At 38.1% G+C, this 24,846-nt stretch overlaps 1 long non-coding RNA gene across 2 annotated transcripts; it reads right to left on the reverse strand.

Annotated features, from left to right (window-relative positions):
* Positions 1–10,985: 10,985 nt before the first annotated feature.
* Positions 10,986–24,634, reverse strand: LOC114671510 (uncharacterized). Of its 2 annotated transcripts, XR_003721555.2 has the most exons (3): positions 24,270–24,623; positions 12,054–14,702; positions 10,986–11,076 (listed from the first exon to the last, which is right to left on the reverse strand). It is a non-coding gene; the product is annotated as an uncharacterized LOC114671510 (long non-coding RNA). The 2 variants fall into 2 exon arrangements; XR_013401865.1 differs by having other exon boundaries at positions 10,986–14,702; positions 24,270–24,634.
* Between the last annotated feature and the right edge of the window lie 212 nt (positions 24,635–24,846).

Consider the following 24,846-nt stretch of genomic DNA (forward strand, 5'->3'; position numbering starts at 1 on the left):
GGCAGGTGCCAGGCTGTGCTGCCTGACAAGCAATGCATGCTCAGTAAACACTCTCTCTTCTCAGTCACATTTTCACAACGTTTAAAAACTCTCTAGAATGTCTTTCAATTTTTCAGCCCTTAACAGTGGAATCATAGAAAAAGTAAACCAAGATTTTCCAGTGTATTTTCTCATGCTTAAGCCCTATCACTTACTGTTTTCATGAATTAAAAACAAAATTCTATTTTTCATTGTATTAAAGACTTCCGTTGGTGGTTCCCCACACAGAGAGGAAATGCGATGCATCTATGGCCCATTATGTCATTTTATGGCTATTTTTTGCTCATATTCCCCATAGGATGATTGCTTATCTAACTGTAACTGACTCATGTCATGATGCTTCCTGCCCTAGCTTTAAAAGTTTAAATGATGTCAGATTTTATGATTGAAGAATTTTACCAATAATGAATCTAGTTTGTAATAGAAAATGACAATTTTTAGTCCTGTAAAACGTACTCTTACATGACGCAAAAAATACAGAAACATAAGTAGAAATCAAATTGTAAAATGCGTCCCTATTGTCTCAATCTGGAACTAACATTTCATATTGTCAGAATATCAAAAAGTTTCCGTTCACAATCATTTGTCTATTTCAGAATATCATAAATGCTTGCTATTATATAGATCAACATCAAAACCACACTTTAGAAATTTCTTACAAATGAACATTGCAAAGCATAATTCTAAGAAGAAGTGAATGAATATCGATTGCTACAAGAAAATATTTTATTTAAACATTGTATTCACTTGGTACTTTAAATTGTAAAAGTGGTAATTGTTAGATTAAATTAATATTTTGTTATGTAAAATTCCCAAAATATGATACATTTATTTTTGAAATGGAGTTTGATCACACGAAGTAAGACCATCATCCTTGATTTTCTGTTATTTTATGTCTAATGTCATAGTCCATTTATATTTTTTGACCACATATAATTCATTCATTCATTAGTTCAGCAGATATATTTATTATCTGCTCTATGTAAGGCACTGCAGTGGAATGTAAATTGTAGAAGAGAACAAAGCAGACAAAATTCTCTGCCCACCTGAAGCTGCCCTCCTAGTTTCTGAAACTGCTCTAAATCCCACAAGAAACACAAAAAAATTACTCTGTACTCAGGGATGATAAAGAATAGTCAGGATAAAAGCATTGGCAAACATTATATGCATTGTTATAGCAATATCATAGAAAGAAAAATGATTCATAATAGAAACATTCTTCATCCTTTGAACACGTAGTATGTATAGGTCATGAGTTAAGCATTTTATAGGCATTACCTTCTTAACCTCAAAATCTGATGAGTTGTACCATAACTATTCCCATTTTACATATAAGGAAAGTATGTTTCACTCAAGATGACACAGCTCTTAAATGATAGGTCTTCATTTCAATATAGGTCTGGGGTCCAAGTCTGTGTTCTTAAACATTATGTTCAACAAATTCTGGCTTATGCAAGAGGCAGTTGTAATATAATACATTCTAGAAAATTAAGCCCATCTAGATTTAGGGCTGATGAGATATTGAAAAAACAATAAGTGTTCAGAAACTCTATTGGAAATGTGGCCATAAGGCTGTAGAATTAGCATTTGCACAAGGAACTAAGAGTGGCGCTTCACAATCTTACTGATATATGTGATCATAATACTTAACACGTGGAAAAGTTGGGTGGCCCAAAAGGAAAGCATTGTTCAAGAGGACCAAAAGAGGATGCAACATTCCTAAGCTCTGTTTCACTTTGATGTTCACCATTCTATTGCATTAATTCATGACATTGTGAGTCATTCAGAGGTCATCTGATTAGAGAGTTGCTTTCTTAGAACTTTTCCAGACAACTCGCATTAGGTATTTGTAGCTGATTCCTGTGGAAAGAAGTATGAAAATAATCTCATTCTTTTCCAGTCTGAGAAAAGATGCCAAATGAAGGAGGTCAGTAACACAAAGGACATGGGACAGCTGGGAAACAGGAGACAGGTGCTTTGTGAGTCAGTAGTAGCTGGATTCTGCTCAAGAGTTGCATTCTTCAAGATGTCTAAATGTTTGCATCATGATGGAGTGTATTTAGTTTGGAAACCATATAAATTAATACAGATCATACATATAAATTAATGCAAATGAAGTGCTCATTTTGAACACTTTTAACGAACCTCTTGATAAAGTCAACTAAAATTGTGGATAATTTAAAAACAAAACAAAACAAAAAACCTTTTGAAGCAGCATGAAAGCAAGAAGACTATGGGTATCAAAAACAAAGAGAAGCCAGGGATCCTGGGAGTTGTTCAAACACCAAAGACGTCTTTTATCCTAAGGGCAGAAAATGGGAGATTGGAGACTTTCATTGTAATGGCTGCAGAGAGCACAGAGATCAAGAGATAAGATTTAGGATTGAGATTGTTACTCTCTACTCCCAGACAATTACTACAGACACAGAGAGTTCCCAGTATTCTGGTCTTGCCATTCCCTTCCTCAAACAAGTTCAAGTTATAGCCAGACAGCAAAGATAGCAAAGAGGAGAGTGTGGAGAACAGTGTATGTGGGTCTGGGATTTGTCTTTTCCTTCCTCTCATCTAGATGGACAAAGAACTACTTAGATCTAAAATCTCACCTTCCCCTCCCTTGGGGTCACACGAAAGCCCATCAAGCTTTCTGACAAATGCACTGCTGAAAGCACATTCGTAACCCTGTCCAGAAGTGAGCACAAGAATGCACAGTCATGCGCAATAGATTTGCTCTTGTCTTCCCAAAATTCCAGAGACAAGCCTGGGTGCTTGTCATCTGCTGATTGGAACAAAGGCAGTTGCATGAAGGGTGTGCTGATTGTTAAGTTTATTTGCATGCTGACCAGTGTTTACTCATGGTCTATATTTCCTTGGGCAATGCCCTCAGATTCCTGGTGAAGTTAGTTTTAGGACTTCTGTAATTTGCTCTAGCCCTCACTTTAGGTCTTTGGACTCTTTCTGGGCAACTGCAGATGGAAAGGCAGAGAGGACCAGAGACTGCCAGTAACACTGTCTCAGGCCACTTACTTACTTTGAGCTAACACTGCTAGGTCCCAAACACATGTGGCAGGTACTATCATCCCCATTTTGGGAATGTTAAAACTGAGATTCAGACAGGACTAGGAACCCACCAAAGTCACACAGCTAATAGGTAAGTCAGGATTCAAATGTTGCTCTGTCTGACTCTACCGCCAGCTCCTTAGAGCTCTGTCACATAGCCTCTGCCTTTGTGGCAGCCGCATTATCAGCTGCTCGGTTCAGTAACTGGCAGCGAGGCTTCTAGAAGCTATGAAGAGTGGCTGTTCCTAGTGTTAATATCCCAGCAACCTGCCTCATGTTTCAATTATGGCAAGAGTCTCAGTCAAGCTAGGACTTTTAATTGGACAGACTCAAAGCATTTAGAACACTATAGAAAAATAAGATTCTTAAAATTCTAAAGTGTTATTGTTTCTATTTTATTATTCCTTTAGCAGCTAGATGTCTTATAAAAATAGCTCAGTTATAATGATCACAAGAAAAATACTTTCAATTTTATTGAATAAGGACCATGTATAGTAGGGTGAGTAATCTCTAAGTCTTCACGCTCTCCCAGAACACAAGATTACTCATGATTCATAGGGACTGTAACACAGGGTCCTTGGGATCTTATGAATAAATCACTTTCTTTTTCTGAGTGTGTTAATATTCTAATATTCAACTCTTATTGAGAAGGTCAATTCTCTCTCTGCAGCCATTAGCTTCTTAAGGCCATGGAGCACATTTCTGGAAGCCTACTTACCTTTACTCATCACCTTTTTTCAAAAAAACCTGAAACTGGCTCGAATATAATATATTGAATTATGTTTGGGAAGAGTGCTGGGAAAGCTGAACTGATGATCCTCCAAAATATGCTTGTCACCTGCTGTGAGTTTCTGAATCATGCCATGAAGAATAAAGTACTGCCAGGAGTGTCTCTGAGAAAGTGTCAAAAGTGTCTGATTTAATTGTTAACGTAAGGATTTAAGATGCTGTTTTTCCCTGGTGCTAACACCTCTCATTGATTCTGGAGCATTTCCATTTGTTGTTTAACAGAAACAGCCTCGGTATTTATAGCCCTATCACTCTAGAAGGGAAGCATTTGCAATTTGCACTTTCAATTTTGACTCCTAGACTTCTTTTTCTTTAAACACCCTTCAAATGAGTGTCAGACTGCAATTCAAAGAATGCTTTGCAAGAGGTTGCACAAAGCAATTCTCATCCCTATAGGTGAACCTTTCAGAAGAACCCCCATATTTCTTTGCTAATTGAAATCTAAACTCCTGAGCCCTAGTTAGCCTCAATCCCACTATTGTCAGGGCTTGGGGGAAGATTTGTATGTGTGTGTTCTTGTGTGCATGCTGCGACTGGAGTCATACCCTGTGGCAGATTGCTTTATCTAAAAGTGGTCACATCCGTACGTATTTATATTCCATTCCACATGCTTTTCTTACGATGTGATGTTAGCATTCCTCCATCAAGATATGGGGTCTTTGTTTCTTCGTCTTGAGCTTGAGGGGATCTTTGTAAATCCTTTGGTCAATATAATGACATAGAAGTGGTGCTGCATGACTTCAAAACGAAGTCATTAAAAGCAGGACATATTCTACCTATCTCTTTCTCTCTCTCTCAATACTGCCCTTTAGCCACCATGTTATGAGGAAGCCCAGGACACATGGAGAGGCCATAAGTGGATGTTCTAGCCAAAAGTCCCTGGTAAACATTAGCTGATACTGTAACCATCCAATGGGTTCTTTTTGTCCACTGCCTGGGTAGACCCTATTTATCAAGGCAGGGGAATCACAATAGAGAAAGAGTTTAATACACATAGAGCCAGATGATGGGAGACTAGAATTTTATTATTACTCAAATCAGTCTCTTCAAAGGCTCAGAGGCTAGGGATTTTTTCAAAGGTATTTTGGGGGAAGAGATGGAGGTTGCTAGGCAATGGGTGCTTGCTGATTGGTTGGGGCTGCAGTTATAGGGGTGTGGGAAATGTTTCTCCTATGTGCTGGGTCACTTCTGGGTGGGACCACAGGGATGGTTGGCTGGTCCAGGTAGAGTCATCAGTAGTCAGACATGCAAAGCACCTGAAAAGGTTGTCTCAGAAGGCCAATCTTAGGTTCTACAATAGTGATGTTATCTGCAGGAGTAATTGGGGAACTTGCATATCTTGTGACCCGAGGAATAATGGCTGGCAATTCTTTATGTCTACACCTTAGTAGAATTCAGTCTCCTCTATCCTCCTAGCCTAGTGCTCTTTCATTAGCTTTGCAAAGGCAGTTGAGTTTTGGGGAAGGGCTATCATCATTTAAACTAGAAACTAAGTGTCTCCCAAGATTAGTTTGACTTAAGCCTAAGAATAATTAAGGGCAGATTGAAGGCTAAAGGCAGGATGGGGATTGGCTAGATCAGCTCTCCCTTACTACCATAATTTTATCACTAATAAAATTTATGCAACGGTGGTTTCAATTTCATGACTTCAACCTCACAAGAGACTTAGTCAAAACCAGTCATAGGTCAAGCCACACCCTAATGTAACTGCTCAAGGGGTTCACCTTGCCTGCTGCCTAGGGACAGCCAATTTACCAAGACATGGGAATTGCAATAGAGAAAGTAATTCACACAGAGCTGGCTGTGTGGGAGACCCAAGTTCTATTACTACTCAAATCAGTCTCCCCAAACATTTGAGGTTCAGGATTTTTAAGGATAATTTGATGGGAGTGGGGTGGGGCAGTGAGTCAGGAGTGCTGATTGACTAGGTCAGACATGAAATTATAGGGAGTTGAAGCTGTCTTCTTCTTGTGCTGGGTCAGTTCCTGGGTGAGGGCCACAAGATCAAATGAACCATTTTATCGATCTGGATGATGCCAGTTGATCCATCAAGTGCAGAGTCTGCAAAATATCTCAAGTACTGTTCTTAGGTTTTACATTGGTGATGTTAATCCCCAGGAGCCATCTGGGGATGGTCAGAATCTTATATCATTCAGTTGCATGACTCCTAAATATGACTCACAAATATATTTGTGAAATGATTGATCTCTAAATTGTGCCATAACAAATCTTCCCAAAAGGTAATAACTTGAAACAGCAATAATCATATATTATCTCCCACAATTTCTATGGATGAGTGAAACCACCACTGAAAAATTATAACTGAGACAGTGAAAGAGATCTGACCCGGGCAACGTCATCTTGCTTCTAACCTCCAAGCTATCCTTGCTCATGTTGTTTTCTGAAGGAAAAAGAAGGAGGAAGGTGATTTTTGACTGTAGAACACTTCTGAGCATGGAAAGCACATCTGATTAGAGACTTTATCCAGTCAGAGGGAAACCGGGGACATAGGAAACCATAGGGTATAAATCAGAAGGAAAAATGGGAAAAATCCAAAGGAACATTTTGCTTCCCTGGAAATTATGCCGAGCCAGCTCTTTTGAAGACGCTAACGGCTACGAAAATCACAACCATTTCTAAGTCACCCCAGAGCTCATATAAAATAGCCAGATCCTATGACAGGTTGCCTGCTTTGTTTCTTTTGCTTAGTTCTGAGGGTTTATAAGAGGAAGAGTGAAACCACCAAGCCTAACTTTTCTCTAAGGTGGGTCAATTGACTGCTCACCATAGGCAAACTGCAGATTTTGCAGGCCCCTGGAAAGTTGTAATTGCAGATTGACTCCTCCATCCTAAGAGGAGGAGGAGTAAAGCTGCTCACTAGGCTCCAAGCTGGGTAGAGAGCCTGGTCAAACTGTTGGTGCCTCATGACTCAGGAGTCCAACAGCAAGACACCTTGTGAGAAAAGATTGGAAGCACTGCCAGAGCCCTGAGGACTTCCCAGCAAGCCTAGGCATGTGAATGCCTAGGAGATGGCCAGCTGGAAAGCAATCTTGGGTCTCAAAAGATTTCTCTGCTCTCTTGTGAAAAACAATAATCTTCACTTCCGGCAATGACCCTATTAAAAATCTCACTTCGGTTGTCTCTAAAGTTCTTTCAATATCTAAAAAAATTTTGGCATGGTCTTATATCACAACTATGGCCAAGAGGAAGCAAATAAAGTCTGGAAATCTTAATAGTTTTTTTTTTTTTAATTAAAGAGTTTCTAAGATTAACTTCTCTCTGCAACTTACAGCTTCTTAAAGTAGAAAAGATAAAAGTGTCATCTAAACAAAAATGCCCCAAACTAAAGCTGGCTTAAATGGGGAAAACTCATAGAGTTACTTGTGTTTTAAACACATATACAATATAAATGGTGTCAAAAGTTTAGAATCTAGAATTTTAAAGTCTGTTTAATGTTATCTACGGAATACATTCTAAATCTGAAAGCAACACAAGAACAATATTTCTCTTAGTGCTTATTTCAGGTTTCTTTTGCCCCAAATTAATTGGGAAGCAGGGAAAAATAAAAAAATTAAAAATGCTTCATCCAACCACAAGGAGACAGCCAAACACTCTTGGCCAAGCTATTTACCTGGGCAGCCTGCACGTAGAGAGCGGAAATGGCTCTCTCTTCTTCCCTTCTCTCTGATAAAAGAATACTGAGCTTTTCTTTGAATGAAAGAAGAATCTCTACCTTCATAGTGAGACATAACTTTAAGGAGGAAAATAAAAATACTCCTTGGAAAGTACATAGTTATATAGTTAAGGGTTTTTTTTCCCCCCTTAACAGAAAATTTATAAACCTACCAAAACATGAACATTATCAAAAGATCAGGGACAAACATCTTTGCCATATATATAGATTTTTTTAGAGACAGCTTATTCAAATCACCCAAAAGAAAAATGACTTACAACCTAGTAGAAAAAATGGCAAAAGAATGTGAAGTGGCAATTTACAGAAAGCAATATAAATAGTTATCATACAAGAGATGTTCAGTTTCACTCATTCATGAAAACGCAAATAAAAAAATAAATGGGATATCACGTTTTACTTCTCAGGAAGACAAAAAATTAAAAGTTTGAGGTCATCTGGTGCTGTTAGAGATCTGGAAAATGTCAACTGTCATACACTGTGAGATAATAATTTGGTATAATTTTACAACAGGAAAATTTGCCAATACCTATCAAATTATAAAATAAACATACTTTTGACCTAATAATTTTACTACATATACACACACTCAAATAAAGTTTACTTCTAAAAATGCCCCTGAATATACATGAAAAAAGTTTATGTTAATATGTGTGTTTAGGCCGGGCACGGTGGCTCACGCCTGTAATCCCAGCACTTTGGGAGGCAGAGGCGGGTGGATCAGGAGGTCAGGAGATCAAGACCATCCTATCTAACACAGTGAAACCCCGTCTCTACTAAAAGTACAAAAAAATTAGCCGAGCCTGTTGAGGCGGGTGCCTGTAGTCCCAGCTACTGGAGAGGCTGAGGCAGGAGAACGGAGTGAACCCGGGAGGCGGAGCTTGCAGTGAGCCAAGATCTTGCCACTGCACTCTAGCCTGGGGGACAGAGCAAGACTCCATCTCAAAAGAAAAAAAAAAAAAAGTGTGTTTAATTATGTGTGTGTGGCATGGCCTTATCTTCACACATGCGGGTGTCCATTGCAGCCCTGTCTGTAAAACATTAAAACTAGATACAACCAAAGTCCATCTGCAGGGATTAAACAAATTGTGGGACTGTAAAATAATAAATCACTATGAAATTATTTGGAAATATCACATAATGCAAGTGAAGAAAGTAAAATGTAGGACAGTCTATCTAGTATGATCATTTTGTTATAAAGTCAACATACAAATGTGCAGGGAAAAGAAAGATACAGGTACATGCAATACCCCGGCTTCCTGCACCCCACTGTAAGATATATAAAACTGTCAATCAGTTACACTTTGGAGAAAGTCTGGGAGGTGGGGATGAAAGAAAATAATTTTATTTTTTTGATTTGTACATTTTTGTATATTTCTAGCCTCATACATTGTTGATTTTATAAAAATACGAAAAAGTTATCTGAGACGGAAAATTATCCAACTCTTGTTTTCTCCTTTGTTCTTCTCTGCATTAAATAAATATTAACTAGTACGTTAATATATATATTTTTTCCTGGCTCTTTTTCTTGCACGTCGAAAATCAAAGTTAAATTTCTCTGCCAGTTATATAATTAAAGCCTGTCAGATTCAAAGAGAAATTACGAAAAGTTATTTTCTAAGAAAGGGAGGACGTAAGGATGCACCACTGATGATCTTACTCTTAATAAATCCCTGTCTTTAAACAGCAATAGGTTTTCTAGCCAATCTTTTAATGTGATTCTTCTGCTCATGCCAATTCACGTCTGGGGATGGTTTCGCTGCCTTTAAACACTAAAGAGTTGTCAGGCAAAGGCTCCAAGTCGGGTGTCTTCAGGACAGACATTGAAACACAGAAAGGACCAAAAAAACAGAAGTAAAATAAACCTGAGAACGTAAATAAAATGGACAAATTCCTTTAAAGGTAAAAATTAGCAAAACTACAACATGAAAGAGAAATTCTGAATAGTTTTATAGCTATTAAACAAATGGAATTACTAAGTAAAATCCACTAACAACTACTATACTATTCTATGTGCTAAAATCTAAAAACTGACAATAGCTAGAATGATCTATATGGTAATTGATTAGGAGACATTAATATGAATTCACATTAGATTAATGTAGACATAGAGATAGATTATATGTAGAAATATTTATCGATTATATACTGCTGGAGTGAAAGCACACAGACATCTGTATAAAAAGGATCATTATCTCTTACATCATAGCATATTAAAAAATGAACTTAAAATAGATCACAGACCTGAAGGTAAAACTTAACTATAAAACTTCTTGTAAAAAAAGAATAAAAATCAAAATCTTTGTATCCCTGGGATAGGCAAAGATTTTTACACAGAACACACAAAGCACAAAATAATAAATTGTAAAAATAAAAAAATTGTATTTTATCAAATGAAAACCTTTTTCTCTTTGTAAGACAACATTATGAACATTAAAAAGTAAGCCACCGAGTGAGCGGAAATATTTGTAATATGTAGATCTGACAAAGGACTTTATTCAGAATACATAAAGATATATCACAACTTAATAATGAGACCAACCAGCTACTTAATAAATGAGGAAAATATTTGAAAAGACATTTCAAATATGTGAGGGCAAAGGGTATACGAGACATCTCTGTAATTTCCTTTCAGTTTTGCTGTGAACCTAAAACTGCTCTAAGAAAATAACGCCTTTTTTAAAAAAGTAGGCATTTTATAGCATAGGCTAAAACCGCATATGCAACCATGACATAATTCTATGGATACCCACACATCATATGTAAATGTTCTTTGACTGGGTCTTAAAAAGTAATATAAAATGAAATAAAGAAAATCAAATAATTTCTAATCAATCTGTTTACAATCCTGGGGATTTTTCATTTAGCTACACTTACTGCAGAGATAACATAAGATGCAAGAGACAAACCAAAAAAAAAAGAAAGAAAGAAAGAAAGAAAGGAAATAAGAAAGAAAGTCCGTTAAGCAGAATTTAAGTTGTCACACATTTATAGCCCCACCAAACGGGTACATTTGTTAACAGTTGATGAACCTATGTTGACACATCATAGTCACTCAAACTCCACAGGTTACACTGGAGTTTGCTATTGCTGTTGTACATACTATGGGTTTTGACAAATGTCTAATGACACATATCCATTATTATAGTGTCATACAGTTTCACAGCCTTAAAAATCCTCTGTGCTCCAGGTATCCATACCCCAAACCCCAACCCTTGGTAACCACGGATCTTTTTATGGTGTCCATAGTTTTGTCATTTCCAGATGTCATGTACTTGGAATAAAGAGTATGTAGCCCCTTCAGATTGGCTTCTTTCACTTAGCAATACGCATTTAAGTTTCCTCCATGGCTTTTCATGGCTTGATAGCACATTTGTTTTTAGTGCAGAATAATATTCCATTGTCAGAATGTATGTACCACAGTTAATTTATTTGTTCACCTACTGAAGGACATCAGCATCATGGTTACTGCCAAGTTTTGACAATTATGAACAAAGTTGCTGTAAATATATATATAAAAAAGAAAAGACATTTCAGAGAAGAACATATGACATCCAATAAGTACATTTAAAAGTAGTCAACATCATAAGTCATCAGAGAAAAAAGTTAAAATCACAATGAGATACCTCTATATACTCATTAAAATAGCTAAAATTAAAATGACTATCATCAAATGTTGGTTGGAATATAAAGCAACTAAAAATGGTATTTTCTTAGGAATAAAAAATGGTAAAACCATTTGGAAAAATGTTTGACAGCCTCTGCTAAAGCTGAACATATATCTACCATTAAACCCAGATATTCTACTCCTTGATATTTGCCTAAGATGAAAACATATAGCCACACAAAAACTTGTACACAAATGTTTATGGCAATTATTTTTTGATAATGAAAAATCAGGGGGAGGGGACCCAAATGTCTATAAAACAGATGAATGTGTAAACTGCAATGTGTCTATACAAAGAAATAACAATTAGCAACAAAAAGATCAAACTACTAATTTAGCAACATAGATGAATCTCAAAATTATGTTGATTGAAAGAAACAGTGCATTCTGTATTTTTATACTTTTGTACAAAATTTAGAAAATGCAAATAATCTATAATGACAGAAAGTAGACCTGTGGTTGCCTGGTGCCAAAGGCAATGTGTAAAGTCAATTTTAGAGAGGAAAGAGGATTTGGGGAGGGAGATGGTGATAAAAATGCTGTCTCCATTGTAGTGACGGTTTCTTGAGTGTATATGGGTGTCAAAACTCACGTAATTGTATTTACTGAACATAAATTATATTGCAATAAAGTCTTTTAAAGAGTCATTTACCTGCTATTTTAGACAGAAATCATCAAGAATTGAGAGAAACATACGCAAGAGTTGGAGTAAAAGGTGGAGCCAAGGTTTAGTCCTATCTGGTAAATATCAGAAAGACAGAATCAAGAGAAAGATATCTTTGGTCTTAACTGCAAGAGATGGCGACTTACCAGGTCTGACACTGATGTGTTCAAAGGTTCTGGAGTCGTGATAGGAGATGTTATCTCACCAAGTTGCTTTCTGTGATCCATTCCTTCTTTAGCTGATCCCCATACTCCCTGCCCCTGAAGCTATATAGATTCCAAGGTTAACACCCATCTTAGAACTCTACCAAATAAATAGTAAGATATTATCTGTTAAGCCAATGTTTCAAGTAGTGATGTCTAAAAATCATTTAATGTCCTCTTCCTTCAACACCCGACCCCAGTTGAGACATTTGACTTTTAACAGGGTGCTCCCACATTTACTAGAATCCACACTGTAAACTCTCTAAAGGTGTGAGTCACGGCACTAAGGCTGATGAAGGGCAGGATGAGTTCAATCAATGGAGCTTTTAGCTTGGCTGCTGCAACCATGAGATATTTTCCCCTCTAACAGTAAGGTCAGCCCTACCAAACTGTAAAAGAATGAAGACCACGACTTTTAGCAAATGCAAAATCACCCACACAAAATCAGAGTGTCCCCAGGACAAATGGCACCTTTGCTGGACATCTTCTGAGTTCTACCATTGTTGTCATCTTGTGCTTCAGTAGGGGACTCAGGTGCAAAGGTAGGGCACACCTGCCCCAGGTGACCTCCTCAGAACCCTGACCTATTTCTTTCAACTACTTGCCCATATGCAAAGGCAACCTAGTAGAATCAAAAGAGTTTCTTTTTAAAGCAGGTGTGTGACTTTGTGTGGGCAGCTTTTTAACTTCTCCCTGTGAGAAATGCTAACATCTTGAGCAATCAAAAATTATATAGCATGTGTAGCAATTGTTTCACAAGCTAATAATTTTTCTCCTCCCCTCCTTTTCCCTTCCCTCACTGCAAGCTGTAGTGGCTTGAATTGTGTGCCACAAAAAGATACACTGAAGTTCTGATTCCCAGTACCTGTGAATGTGGCCTGATTTGAAAACAGGGTCTTTGCTGATGTAATTAGTTAAGGATCTCCAGATGAAATCGTCCTGGACTTAGAGTAAGCCCTGAATGCAATGAGTGGTGTCTTTATAAGAGGAAAGGACACGCAGAGGAAGGGACATGCAGAGACACAGAGAAGAAGGCCATGTGAAGATAGAGGCGGAGAGGAGTGACGCAGCTGCAGGCCACGGAGCACCAAGGACCACTGTGAACCACCAGTAGCTAGGAGGAGGCAGGAGAGGTTCTCCCCTAGAGCCTTCTGAGGGAGCACGGCCCTGCTGTCACCTTGATTTCTGACTTCAGGCCTCCAGAACTGTGAGAGAATACATTTCTGTTGTTTTAAGCCAGCCAGTTTGTGGAAATTTGTTATGGCAGCCCTAGGACACGAAATATACAGAACAATCCTATATCGGTGCACCCAGAGCACCAGTAATATTTAATTTAGACCATGTCCCAAAGCTATGTCAGAGGAGCAAAGAACTAAAATTATGATCACTAATTTTTCATGCTGGATGCAGTGGCTCATGTACTTGGGGAGGACGAGGCAGAACGATGGCCTGGGCAACACAGCAAATTCTCTCTACAAAAATATTTTAAAAAATAAAAAATTTGCTGGGTGTGGTGGTGCATGCCTGTAGTCCCAGCTACTCAGGAGGCTGAGGTGGGAGGATCACTTGATCTTGGGAGATCAAGCCTGCAGCTGCAGTGAGCCAGATTATGCCACTGCACTCCAGCCTGGACAACAAAGTGAGACCCTGTCTCAAAAAAAAAAAAAAAAAAAAAAGTAAATCTAGTTTAAGGTAGAAGCCAAATATTAAATGATATCATGTAGAGAAAAACCAAGAGCTGTTAAAATTGCATAGTGGTACAAGTATTTTGAAAAACAACCTGGTATTATCTTGTAAAGCTGAAGATGTGCACATCCTTTCACAGAACATGACTGCAGTAGAGAAACCGTTGCACATATTGGCAAGGGTAGGAATCTTTCTCAAATGTTGTTTCTGATAGCCACAAACTGGAAATAATCCAGATGTCCATCAACAGAATAACAGTACACAAAATACACTGTATATTTACAAATAAAGTGTTATTCTACAGGGCATATTCATAAAATACAGCTACATGCAACCAACTGGATGACTTTTTCAAACATGATGTTGAATCAAAGGCAAGAATATATACATCGAGAGAGCATGATTTCATTTATATAAAATCTTGAAGATAGTTATCAAACGTAAATTACGTTATTTGAAGATGAATACTTGGGTAGCAAAACTATAAAGAAGAACAAGATAGCGATTAATATAAAATTCAGGATAGTAGCTAACTCTAAGAGGGAAAGTCAGTGGTTATGACAGGGAAGAAATATACAGGGCTGAGGGGAGGGGTGGGCTTTTATTGCATTGGTAACTTTCTTTTTATTTGATTGGGTGGTGGTTTCGTGATTATTTATGTTTTTTCTATACCTTTATTCATTATATTCTTTTTATTAATATAAAGTATTTTTAAAATAATTCTTTTGAAAAATGATAAAGGATAAAAAAGGAATGAAACATATCAGCAGAAGCATAAAATGTTCCTATTCACGTTGAAGAAATGTATATGTTTTCATGTGGTTCTTTCACATTATCTTTCCCGCTCTGGTTTCCAGTCTGTCAGCTAAACTCTTGTCAAGGCATTTTCTACTGAAATCCACGGTTCTGGAAAAGAAAGGAATATGATGAAAAAGCTCAGCAAATCTTAACCGTTACCTTGGGGTCAGGGCTCTATGGAGAATGTGGTTTAGCTTTACCACAGACTACCTCCCCCAAAGCTGCTAAGTGGTGACAGAGCTTGGTTGGGGATTGGTGTAGGTGCGGAAAGAGGCCAGCTAACATGGAGCACTTTACCAATTCAGAACGGATTTTCACATGGTCTTGTCTGAGCCTCACCCTAGATCTGTGAGAACACCTTACTGCTGCTGTTATACTTTTGATATTGCTAATGCTGTCGAGAAATTAAGGGACCTCTGCAAAGTCACAAATTAGGGAAATGACAGGGCCAGAATTAGAAACCAAGTTTTCCCCAGTGGAATTTGATGACCTTTAATGGGGTTCTGCGGCAAACTTACTGACATCCACATAAATGTGGCAGGAGACTCTGCAGTACTTAACTGATTTCATGCAAATGTCTCATACTCTGGCTGTCATGGTGGGCTGTGAGCCAGCAGGCTCTGACGGGCTGTGCAGAACACAGACATTGTTTAAGCTAATCACAGTATATCTGAAGACATTAGTCTTTTGTAAGGCTTGTACGTATGGCATAGTCAGAAGACAACATTAATATTGCTCATGAGGGTTTGCACTGCTTAGCAAAGTCCTTCGTTTCTCTTCCATGTGGTTGATATTCCAACCCCCCAAATATTACACACTCCTAGCCAAACTTCAGTTCTTTACAAACTCAAAACAATGAATCACTTAGTAAATCATTTCAGATAAATAGACAGAATCAATCTCCGTTTGGATTTCCTGCTAAAGAAAGTAGTGTGCTGACCCCGGCTGTTCCATATTGCTGCCCTCCATGCCAATAAATCGACCATTTGCAATATTGCTTCTGCCAAGAAATCCCCCAGGTCCTCATGAGGTTTCAACAGAGGATATATGAAAAGACTGAACAAATATCATTGTTTCATCCTCATTTCTGTCCTCAAAGCTTTTGCAAATTTAAGCAAGCTATTTTTTATGATCTCCTCAACAAATTGTAGAAGTCTATTGAAACCATTCCTGATATTAGTACTTTGAGTTTCGGTGTCAAAAGGTAAAGTTTGCATCCATTAAACGCTTTGATAAAGTAACTTTGAAATAAAATACAAGCTAAAATAAAATCCAAACTGAGGTCCCAGTCAGCATTAAGATGGATATTTCTCTTGCTTTTTCAAGATGATTCTATCATACACAATGCACTTGAGACGTACGCCAAAGTAATTTTGCAGAATGGTAAAGCTTCGTTAAGATCACTAGAATCTGGTAGACAGAGACAAATCAAAGATGGCACTGTAATGAAACAGCGCATGGTTGCAATGGTGTTTGCTTATTATCTATTAAGCTGCATGTGATGCTGGATTTAGGCATGATTTACTCCCTATTCTAAGATGGGACTGGTCACCTTGTGGATATGTAAAAGAGCATTCAGGTCACCTCCTTTTCTCTCCTCAGCCCTGCGTGAGAATTACCTTCATAGTACAATTGCACAGGCCTTCATCACCTAAAATAATCTCTCCAATTCAAATGAAAAACAAGAAGAAAACGAGTTGGAACCTTAGTACAGTATACCTCATTTGAAGAATTAGGAAACCCTACATCTAGAGTTTATCTTTCAAGTTAGGATGGCACACCTATCACATAATCAACATATAAGAATAAGGCAATTATTTTATTTTTAGAGTCTGGTAGAGTTCAAGGAAAGGCCATGGAGAGAATGACTGTCATCTGGAGCTGGTATCTAGCGTATCTGAGGTGCATGACTCTGGTGAACCAAGTAACAATGGCATCTCTTTTCTCAGTGCTCTCACTGTGCATCTACATCTAAATGAAATTGTCTTGGATATGAGAATACACAAAGATATAAAGAAGAACAAATCAGTCTGGATTCTTAGACCAATAATTGCAGAAAAATTTAAGTATTTTTATATCTACAGGAAACCCTCACTTGAAATTGCTGGAAGACTTAAAACTCATAAACCTCATTTCCAAATCTGTAAAATAAGGATAATAACTGTACTTTCTTTACTGGGTTGCTGTGAAGGTTTAATGAAATCATGTAAGCACTTAACAAGAAGTCGAATACCTAGTAATTGCTTAATAAAAGTTACAATTAATGATTATATTTACATTATTTCCCAGCTAAAATATTCATTTGCATATAAAATTTTAAGTTTAATAAGGTGAAACAATAATAAAAATACCATATACCAGAGTATGGTGTTGCAACCTAAAAATCAATTTTTCCTCCATTATGTCATTTACTGTTCACAGACATCTCAAGGTTCTATATTTCCATATTCCAGAAGAGAAAACCAAAACTAATCTCTCTGGGGAGTTCATACACAGGAAGCAGAAATCTTGCCTTGCACTTGTATAAATCTATCGTGTTAAAGACTGTCTCAGACATTTCCCAAAATTGGTTTCAACTATTTTAAACTAATATGACTTTGAACTATATTTTTATAATTTTGATCACAACAAAATGTTCTTAAATTATACTCTGACCATCCAGTCAGAAGTGCCATATTCAAGTAAGCCTTTTTCATTTTCCTTTTGTGTCTCTTTCTTTAAAAAGAAGGAGAATAGTAAAGGTATGTGTGCAGGAATATGTCATGTATGCAACGGCACCTCATGAGATTTTAATCAGCAGGTATCTCAGGGATCTTTTGCAAGCAGGATGAAATAGAGGTGTAAATAAGGTAGTAGCTTTATTTAGTTTGCTTGTTTTCAACAAAGGCTTTATCCAATTAACCATGGGGTAGGTTAATGATAATTTATTATAGAAAAACTGTGTTAAATCTATGAAGTGTTATTTTCATGGGAGTTGTGGGGTGATTAGAAAGATTTGATGGTTCCTTAAAATAGCAAATGACACCTATTCTAGGTAAAGCAATGAGCTAGCTCCCTCCTGCCTGAACAATAGAATCATCTGGAGCTTTCAGAAATGACTCAAGTCTGCAACTCACCCCCAAGAGATGGTGACTTAATGGGTCTGCAGTGGTGCCTAAACACTGTATATGATGTAAAAGCTCTTCAGGCATTTCTAGTCTGCAGCCATGGTTGAGAGTTACTTTGATATTACTGTGGTAGATGAATAAAAAACAAAATTTAATGTCCCAACAAGGAGCTTCAAATCCTGCTTAAGGAAAATATACTTCAAAAATTTATTGATATACTTTCTCCAGGTGCTGAATGACCTGATTGCTGATAAATTTCATATTCCTTTCTCTTCCTTTCTCTCCTGTCTCATCTATCCCTCTAGCAATAAAATGATTGGAGGCCAGAGACATAGAGAAATTACACCTTAGAATAAATTGTAGAAATGTCAAGGGCCACTTAATAATGTTTTGTTGCAGATACCCTTAATTATTCAGAAAGGACAGTTTTTTGAAAAAGAGTGCCCGACAAGTATCCCCAAAAAGTGTGCCCAAAAAGTGTCCAACTATAATTATACATGCTTGGGGAGTATGCTAATTGTGAAAACGGAGCATTAAGAATGGATTGTGCTGGCTTTATTTAAGGCTCTGTTGATGCTCACGTGTTTGGTGATAAAAAGGAATCCAGGGCTTTCCCATTAGTTTTATCTTCGTCCCTGCCGCTCTCACTAAACCACATGAAGCTATAATGTGAACCCAGTTTTGTTATACCATGAGGAACGAAGCTTGCCTTGTTCATAGGCTATGCCAAAAGCTGGAAAAGTCCCAGTGGAGGAAATCTGATTCCAATTTGGGTATGAAAGTACAATTCCCCCCTGCCAGGTTTAAATTGAGAGCATATTACTCATTTTTAGTTAATTTCTCAGCCTACAGAATAATTTGGCACATGTGTGCAGTATATGTTCTCTCAGCTGCTTCCTTAGGGACCCCGACCTTGATGGGATAGTCGTAATTGGGGGGAAAAGTTAATCAATGAGAATTGTGGTTAAACACCCTATTTATGTAAGAAAATACATGTATTTAAATTAAAAGCAGAGCAATCAAAACAAGACGAGCAGATTAATACATTTTTCTTGTCTCTGACAATCTTTTTCTTAATGTCAAGGCCTGAAGCCCATGAGGGTAGAGAAATGAAATGCAATGGTTCTCAAAGCACGTGTACTGAGAAGAAAGAGGATCATAGCAAGTCAGCGTGGGGGAAGCCATCCTGTTCATGGGGAAACCAAACCTTCCCATGGATTTTAAATCCAGATCCTTTCTTGTAGATTTCTTATTGGTGTACTGAAAACTTCAAAGGAGATTTTTCAGGCTTTACATCCCTTTTAAGTGTATTCCTTTTTAACATGAAAAATTATTGCCATCACCTATGTGATTGTAGTCTCTCTACTTCAGAAAAATACACAATGCTCAAAAGCTCCTATGTTATGTATGTATGCATAATACACATTTATATATTATATATACTCTAAAGTGCAATTGCATTTACATACATTTGAAAAATAGTGGTGGATACAAGGTCACCTAAGTTTCTCCCCATTTTGTAGTCAATAGTCATTCTTTCCTTTGACAAACAAAATACATCCCTAGGTCACCATCCTAGGTGTCTGCAGTTCGCTCACTATGTTCTGAAGATTATTGAGTAGGATGCTTCTTCCTTCTGACTCGGTTTCTTTTTCCCTGCACCTCACCTGACCTTCATGACTACCATCCTTCCATCTGATTTCCTCACCCCAGGCATGGAACAAATTTCTCCCCTTCATTGCCTAAAATGTTACTCATACCACAGTGTTGTGCATAAATAAGACTTTCAACAAAAATCTGGAAGTAACAGCAGGGTGCTATCACACCACAGCAAGGGAGGCCATTTAAAATTGAACATCACACATTGTGTTGGCCAGTCGTGTGTCGAGCATGCCTTACCAAATATTGTTTCCCACTCCCACCCCCTGCCCCTTTCTTCTCAGGATCTAGCTGGGATCTGCTGTCTTCTTTTTGGCAAATGGAGGAGTTGGAGTACAGTGGGGAGATCAGAGTTAGCTACAGTCTCGAACTCCTGGATTCAGTTGATCCTCCCACCTCAGCCTCTCCTGAGTAGTGATCTGCTCTCTTCTAACCAATAATTATTTTAACCAATAATTTCTCCTACCTCTAGCACTCCTTTATCGACAAACTTTCCTCCTGCCTCAGACCCTCCACCACAGCAATGAGGATTCCAGCCTAGCTTGTCTCTGACATCAGGGGTAAATGGAAAATCTCTATTATTTCATTACACAGAAACATTTCAATCTCTTTGTTATTATTGTGTGTTTTATGATTAATACAAAAAGCCCCATTATGTGTCTTTCTTCCTGCCCTTTAAGAGCAATCTGCCCATACTTCAGTCAATTGTAGCACAGTATCTTTTTCTCCCTGTAATAACTATGACTGAGAACTATTTATCTGGCTTACAGCAGCATTGGTGCACCTCTTAGAACTCCCTTCACATGCCCCGTTAAAGATCTACAGCCACCCCAGCTTGGAAACAGCTGATCTCTGCATCAGTAAAACTTGGGAGTGTGCAAATGGGGTCTTTGACGCAGTTCACTTTTGGTGAAAACATGCTTTATCATGAATTTTGCTCCTTGTCCTTTTCCTCACCTGCTTTCTTTAATAAAGACGATGAACACTTATGGAGACAAAAGTAAAGGAAGACCTGTTGTAAGGTGTTAACTCTCCCTGAAACACAGCATTTGAATGTGCAACACAACCTTAAGCCAAGACAATTTAAAGGAAGAATGAGTGTCTCTGGCTGTGAGATATTAATCATCCCAAAACAGAGGGAGAATATGTCTTTGGGGGAAAGGGGCCTTCCCAGCTTCCTGGAACTGTCCAGTATAACATGACTTCCTATTCCATCTTTCTATATGCCTCCCTTTTATACACTAGCTTACTTTAACAGAAGAATTGAAATGGATGAGGTCGTAGTGAAGTCATACCTTCCTCTTCTCTTCTATAGTACTGGATTAATATCTCAAGCCTGTGCTTCTCTCTTTATCCTCCAAACTGCCCACAGCCCCTACTTCATACTAGGTATTCAACAGATAACCGGTGCTCAGTGCGCGGGTCTTATAAAACACTGACTGATTTCTGAATGTTAGAAATATGCATCTCTCTTCCTTACAAAAGTTAATTAAATTGTAAACTCGCCAATCATGCTCTACACTTGCATTCTGGAAGAGTGCCAAGTTAATATTCAGTGACTGGCATCATGTTGCAGTGGTTACAATTGTGCATCAGAATCAGACCCCCTGGGTCTGCAACTCAGCTCTGACATGTACCAGGTGACCCAGGGCAGGTTATTTAATACGTCTGGCATAGTTTCATCATATGTAAAATGGGAATAATAAAGTACCGGCTTCATGGGTTTGCTGCAAGAATAAAAAAAGACAATTTCTGTGTAATGCTTAAAATGGTGTATAGCAAGAAATTCAAACATGGCTTTGTATATCTGCTTTCACTGAAGTATCTGTGTGACAGAGGTAGGTTTCAAGGTAATGGTAAAGCTGAACTTAGAACGTACAGAGAAAAGTGCAATGAATTGGTTACACAGCTCTAGAAGTTCCAGCCTCTTTGAAACTATAAAATGCAGAGGGGAGAAAAAAAAGAACCAGGTATGAAGAGATTTCTTTAGAAAGATCTGTAACTGACTGAGTCCCTAGAATTCGTCTGGGAGTAGATGGCTGGGATAGGTGGTCTTGTTACCTTTTAGCCCACTGTTTTGTAAATTTGAACTGAGAAAGGGATTCAATGGGAGTATTTTGAGACCTCTCTCTACCGTGTCTGGGGCTGAAAAACATCGTGGGTCTCACTCCTGCTTCAGGGATCAGGAGAGCTGAGTAAACAGAGATGGGCTCAGTGCCTGGGAAACAGAGGCAGGACCATTTTGCTGGGTTAGAGACAGGCTGCAGAGCCAGTATTTGTCACAGCAAAGGGTTTAGTTGCTTTTCTGAGGAGCAGAAAGAGAGAGGAGAGAGAAAGTTACCTGGTACATGTACAGTCACATAGAGTTGCCTGAGAGGGATAGAGGACCCCAGCAGCTAAAGCCAGAGGGGAACATCAATGTTTGAAAGGAATCACGTGCAACCACCCAGTGCAAGGATGCATCGGTGTGTTCAAGGTTATTGCAAGAGGGTGAGTGCACCTAGCTTCTGCAATGAGATTTGGGAAGAATCAAACAAGTGTTCCAGAGAGAAGTAGACAGCTTTTTCAACATTTGCCAGGCTGGAGACTCAGCAAAGAGTTTCAGTTAGAATCCAAAGACAGTCTGCTGGCAGAATTCCCCCCTGGCTCGAGGGAGGTCAGTCTTTGTTCTATTAGGGCCTTCAACTGATTGGATGAGGCTCACAATGTTATGGTGGTTAATTTGCTATACTTAGAATGTACTGTTTTAAATGTCAATCTCATCTAAAAAAATACCTTCACAGAAACATCAAGAATAATAATTGGCCAAATATCTGGGTACTATGACCTAGCCAAGTTGACCCATAGATTTAATCATCACAGGTGAGGTGCAGGGAAGAGTATGCGAGCAAGTGAATGAAAGAGGAAAGCCAGACACATCCCTTTCCCACTTTGGGTTTGCACACTTGGGAAAGTGGGGAGGAGACTTGACGTTAAATCACACGGTGACTCTGATTTATTATTTACTAGATCTTCTGATTGTTCACATAAAAGTATCTGTACAACCCCAAGTAGACATAGGATGCTGGGAAAGAAAGTCATGATACTGCCTGAGCAGGCTAAAATATTAAACTTTTTAAAAAGAATAGCAGTATACCAAAAGAACAAAACAAGTTTTTCGATTACCCTGTGAGTATTCATGCATAGTATACAAGTTACATGCCCCTGGTACATGGTAAACATTCAGTAAGTACTCACTACTATTACTACATATACATACACATATGATAATTTCCAATAAATCCCACAAAAGTCTATATACTTTTATATATATGCTTTTTGGATGGTTCCACATAAATTTAGACTGACGGCCTGAAATAGCAGCAAACATTTAAAAATCTAATTTTTAAATATATTTACTTCTTTTATAAAATTATGTTCCAATGACTGCTTTATGTTTTGATGTTTCACATGAATATAGTTCCTGAACTTTGTTCTGTGGTGGGATTTACATATATAAACTTTAAAACTTAAACATATTCATGCTATGGCAAATATAGTGATCTTTGCTGATGTTCATCATTGTCTGTAGTCTTGGAGCGCTATTGACTCTTAGGTGAACCAATAGTCATCTTGCTCAATTGAAGTAGGAAGTTGTAATTAAAGAATTTGCTTACTACTCTACCTTCCCTTGCTCCTTCTCTCTCTGAGTTTCTCTCTTCACAATATACCTGCCTACTCTGCTACCCTGGATTTCAGAAAACATAGTTGTGTGTGGTACTCAAAGTAAGTCGATCAGTCAGAGACATCAGTTAGCTTGACCCAACACTGGCATTCAAAGGTTCCTTTTTAGATGTTATTCTCTAGGCTGTACAAACAGCCTTTTAAGAGATGCTTTTAAGGTTGGAGATGAAGATCAATAAGAATAAATTGGATGCCCAGATCTAAGGATGTAAAAGGCTTGCATTAAGACAGAAATTGGCTTTCTTACACAAACAAACCCTTTCAGTTATAGCTTTAGTGGGTTTAATTTAGCCATGGGCTTCTTGATAATCATTTTTTTCTTGTTTTTTTCTTGTGTTTGTTTGTTTTATTATCTTTTATTCAAGGGAGTTAGGATTGATTACACAACACTTAACCCAAGATTGTTATATAAATTTTGACTTTACTTTTAAAAATTTCTGCTAAAGCACTAGCTGAAGTAGTTCTTATTTCAAAATAAAATGTATGTGTAAACTCATGGGACCTATAACCCAAAATAAATTACTGTAGTGGATCACTGGTTAAAAAGAGAGGTGGACTGGGGATGGCATTGTGTTAAGTCTTACTTTCCTGAACAATAAAGGGAAAGACTTGGCTGCATCCTTTGGCAACATACTGCATGTTCACTAATTTGTGGTTAAGGTTTAAACAAAATTCATGCTGGAAAATCAAGCAGTTTCAGGAGCCCCATTCTCATTCCATCAGACCACTTTGAAAATAACATACTGCCAAGTTTTTGAAAGTGGGATAGAAAGAATGTCTCGCCATTGACTTTTCAATGCTGAATAAATCAAAAGGCTTGCCAACTGGAAGACAGAATGAACACCAGCATCCACAATGAGGTCGGCAATGGCCCTGGTAAATGTTGAGTCTTGGAAATTGAAATTGTGACACTGTACTCATATTAAGCAGCAGGAAGGAGATGATCCTCAGAATTCTGTCAATTTAAGTGTCTGATACCCTTTCAACAACCTGTGCCTTTTTGTTAAAGCTCAGAAAAGCACTTTATAAAAAAAAAAAAGTGTGTTTTTTTAAATCAGTTCTCTAGGCTGTAAATCATAACCAATTCATATTTCTTAAACATCTGCTAGGAGCTTTAACAGACATTAATAAAATTGGGTAGTAAATATACCATAAAGAAGAGATACAAAAAAGAAGGCACACTTACATGAAAATATAAAAAGAAAGAATGGACTTGGAGAGAAAAATGCGTAGAGAGAAGAAAGCCGCCCATCCAGTTTCCACCGTGGTGTTGCCTGTGATTGCATCACATTGCAAACTCTCATTGGCAGGCTTGTCGATTTTCTTTTCGGGTCCTGAGATCATTTTATCACAATTTCTAAGAGGTTACCTTCTCCCTTCTTTCAGGGAAGGGCTCCCCATGCCTCTGAAAGTTACTGAAAGGCAAGTCCTACTGAAGCCCCAATAATTGAAAATCTCAGAAGGTGGTGAAAGTGACCAGAGCTCTCCCTGCCAGCAGTCACAGGGCTTTCCAAGTAGGCAACCAGGAGAGTAAACATGCCAAGGGGCAGAACAGGAGGTCCTCTCTGGGTAAACAAGGCATGCTTCCCACATGACCTCTGTCTGACCTCCCAAGGGAAAAAGCCAAAGTAGGCAGCACCTCCAGCCAGTGGAAGCAGCATCGGTGACAACTGGCGCAGGAACTCCCCGGCTTTCTGAAGGAGCAAAGCAATGACACAGCAGTATTTCTAGGCAGACTGAAATAATGATCATACTGCAGAGGC

This window comes from Macaca mulatta, chromosome 12 (assembly GCF_049350105.2).
Source record: "Macaca mulatta isolate MMU2019108-1 chromosome 12, T2T-MMU8v2.0, whole genome shotgun sequence".
NCBI classification, from domain to species: Eukaryota; Metazoa; Chordata; class Mammalia; order Primates; family Cercopithecidae; genus Macaca; species Macaca mulatta.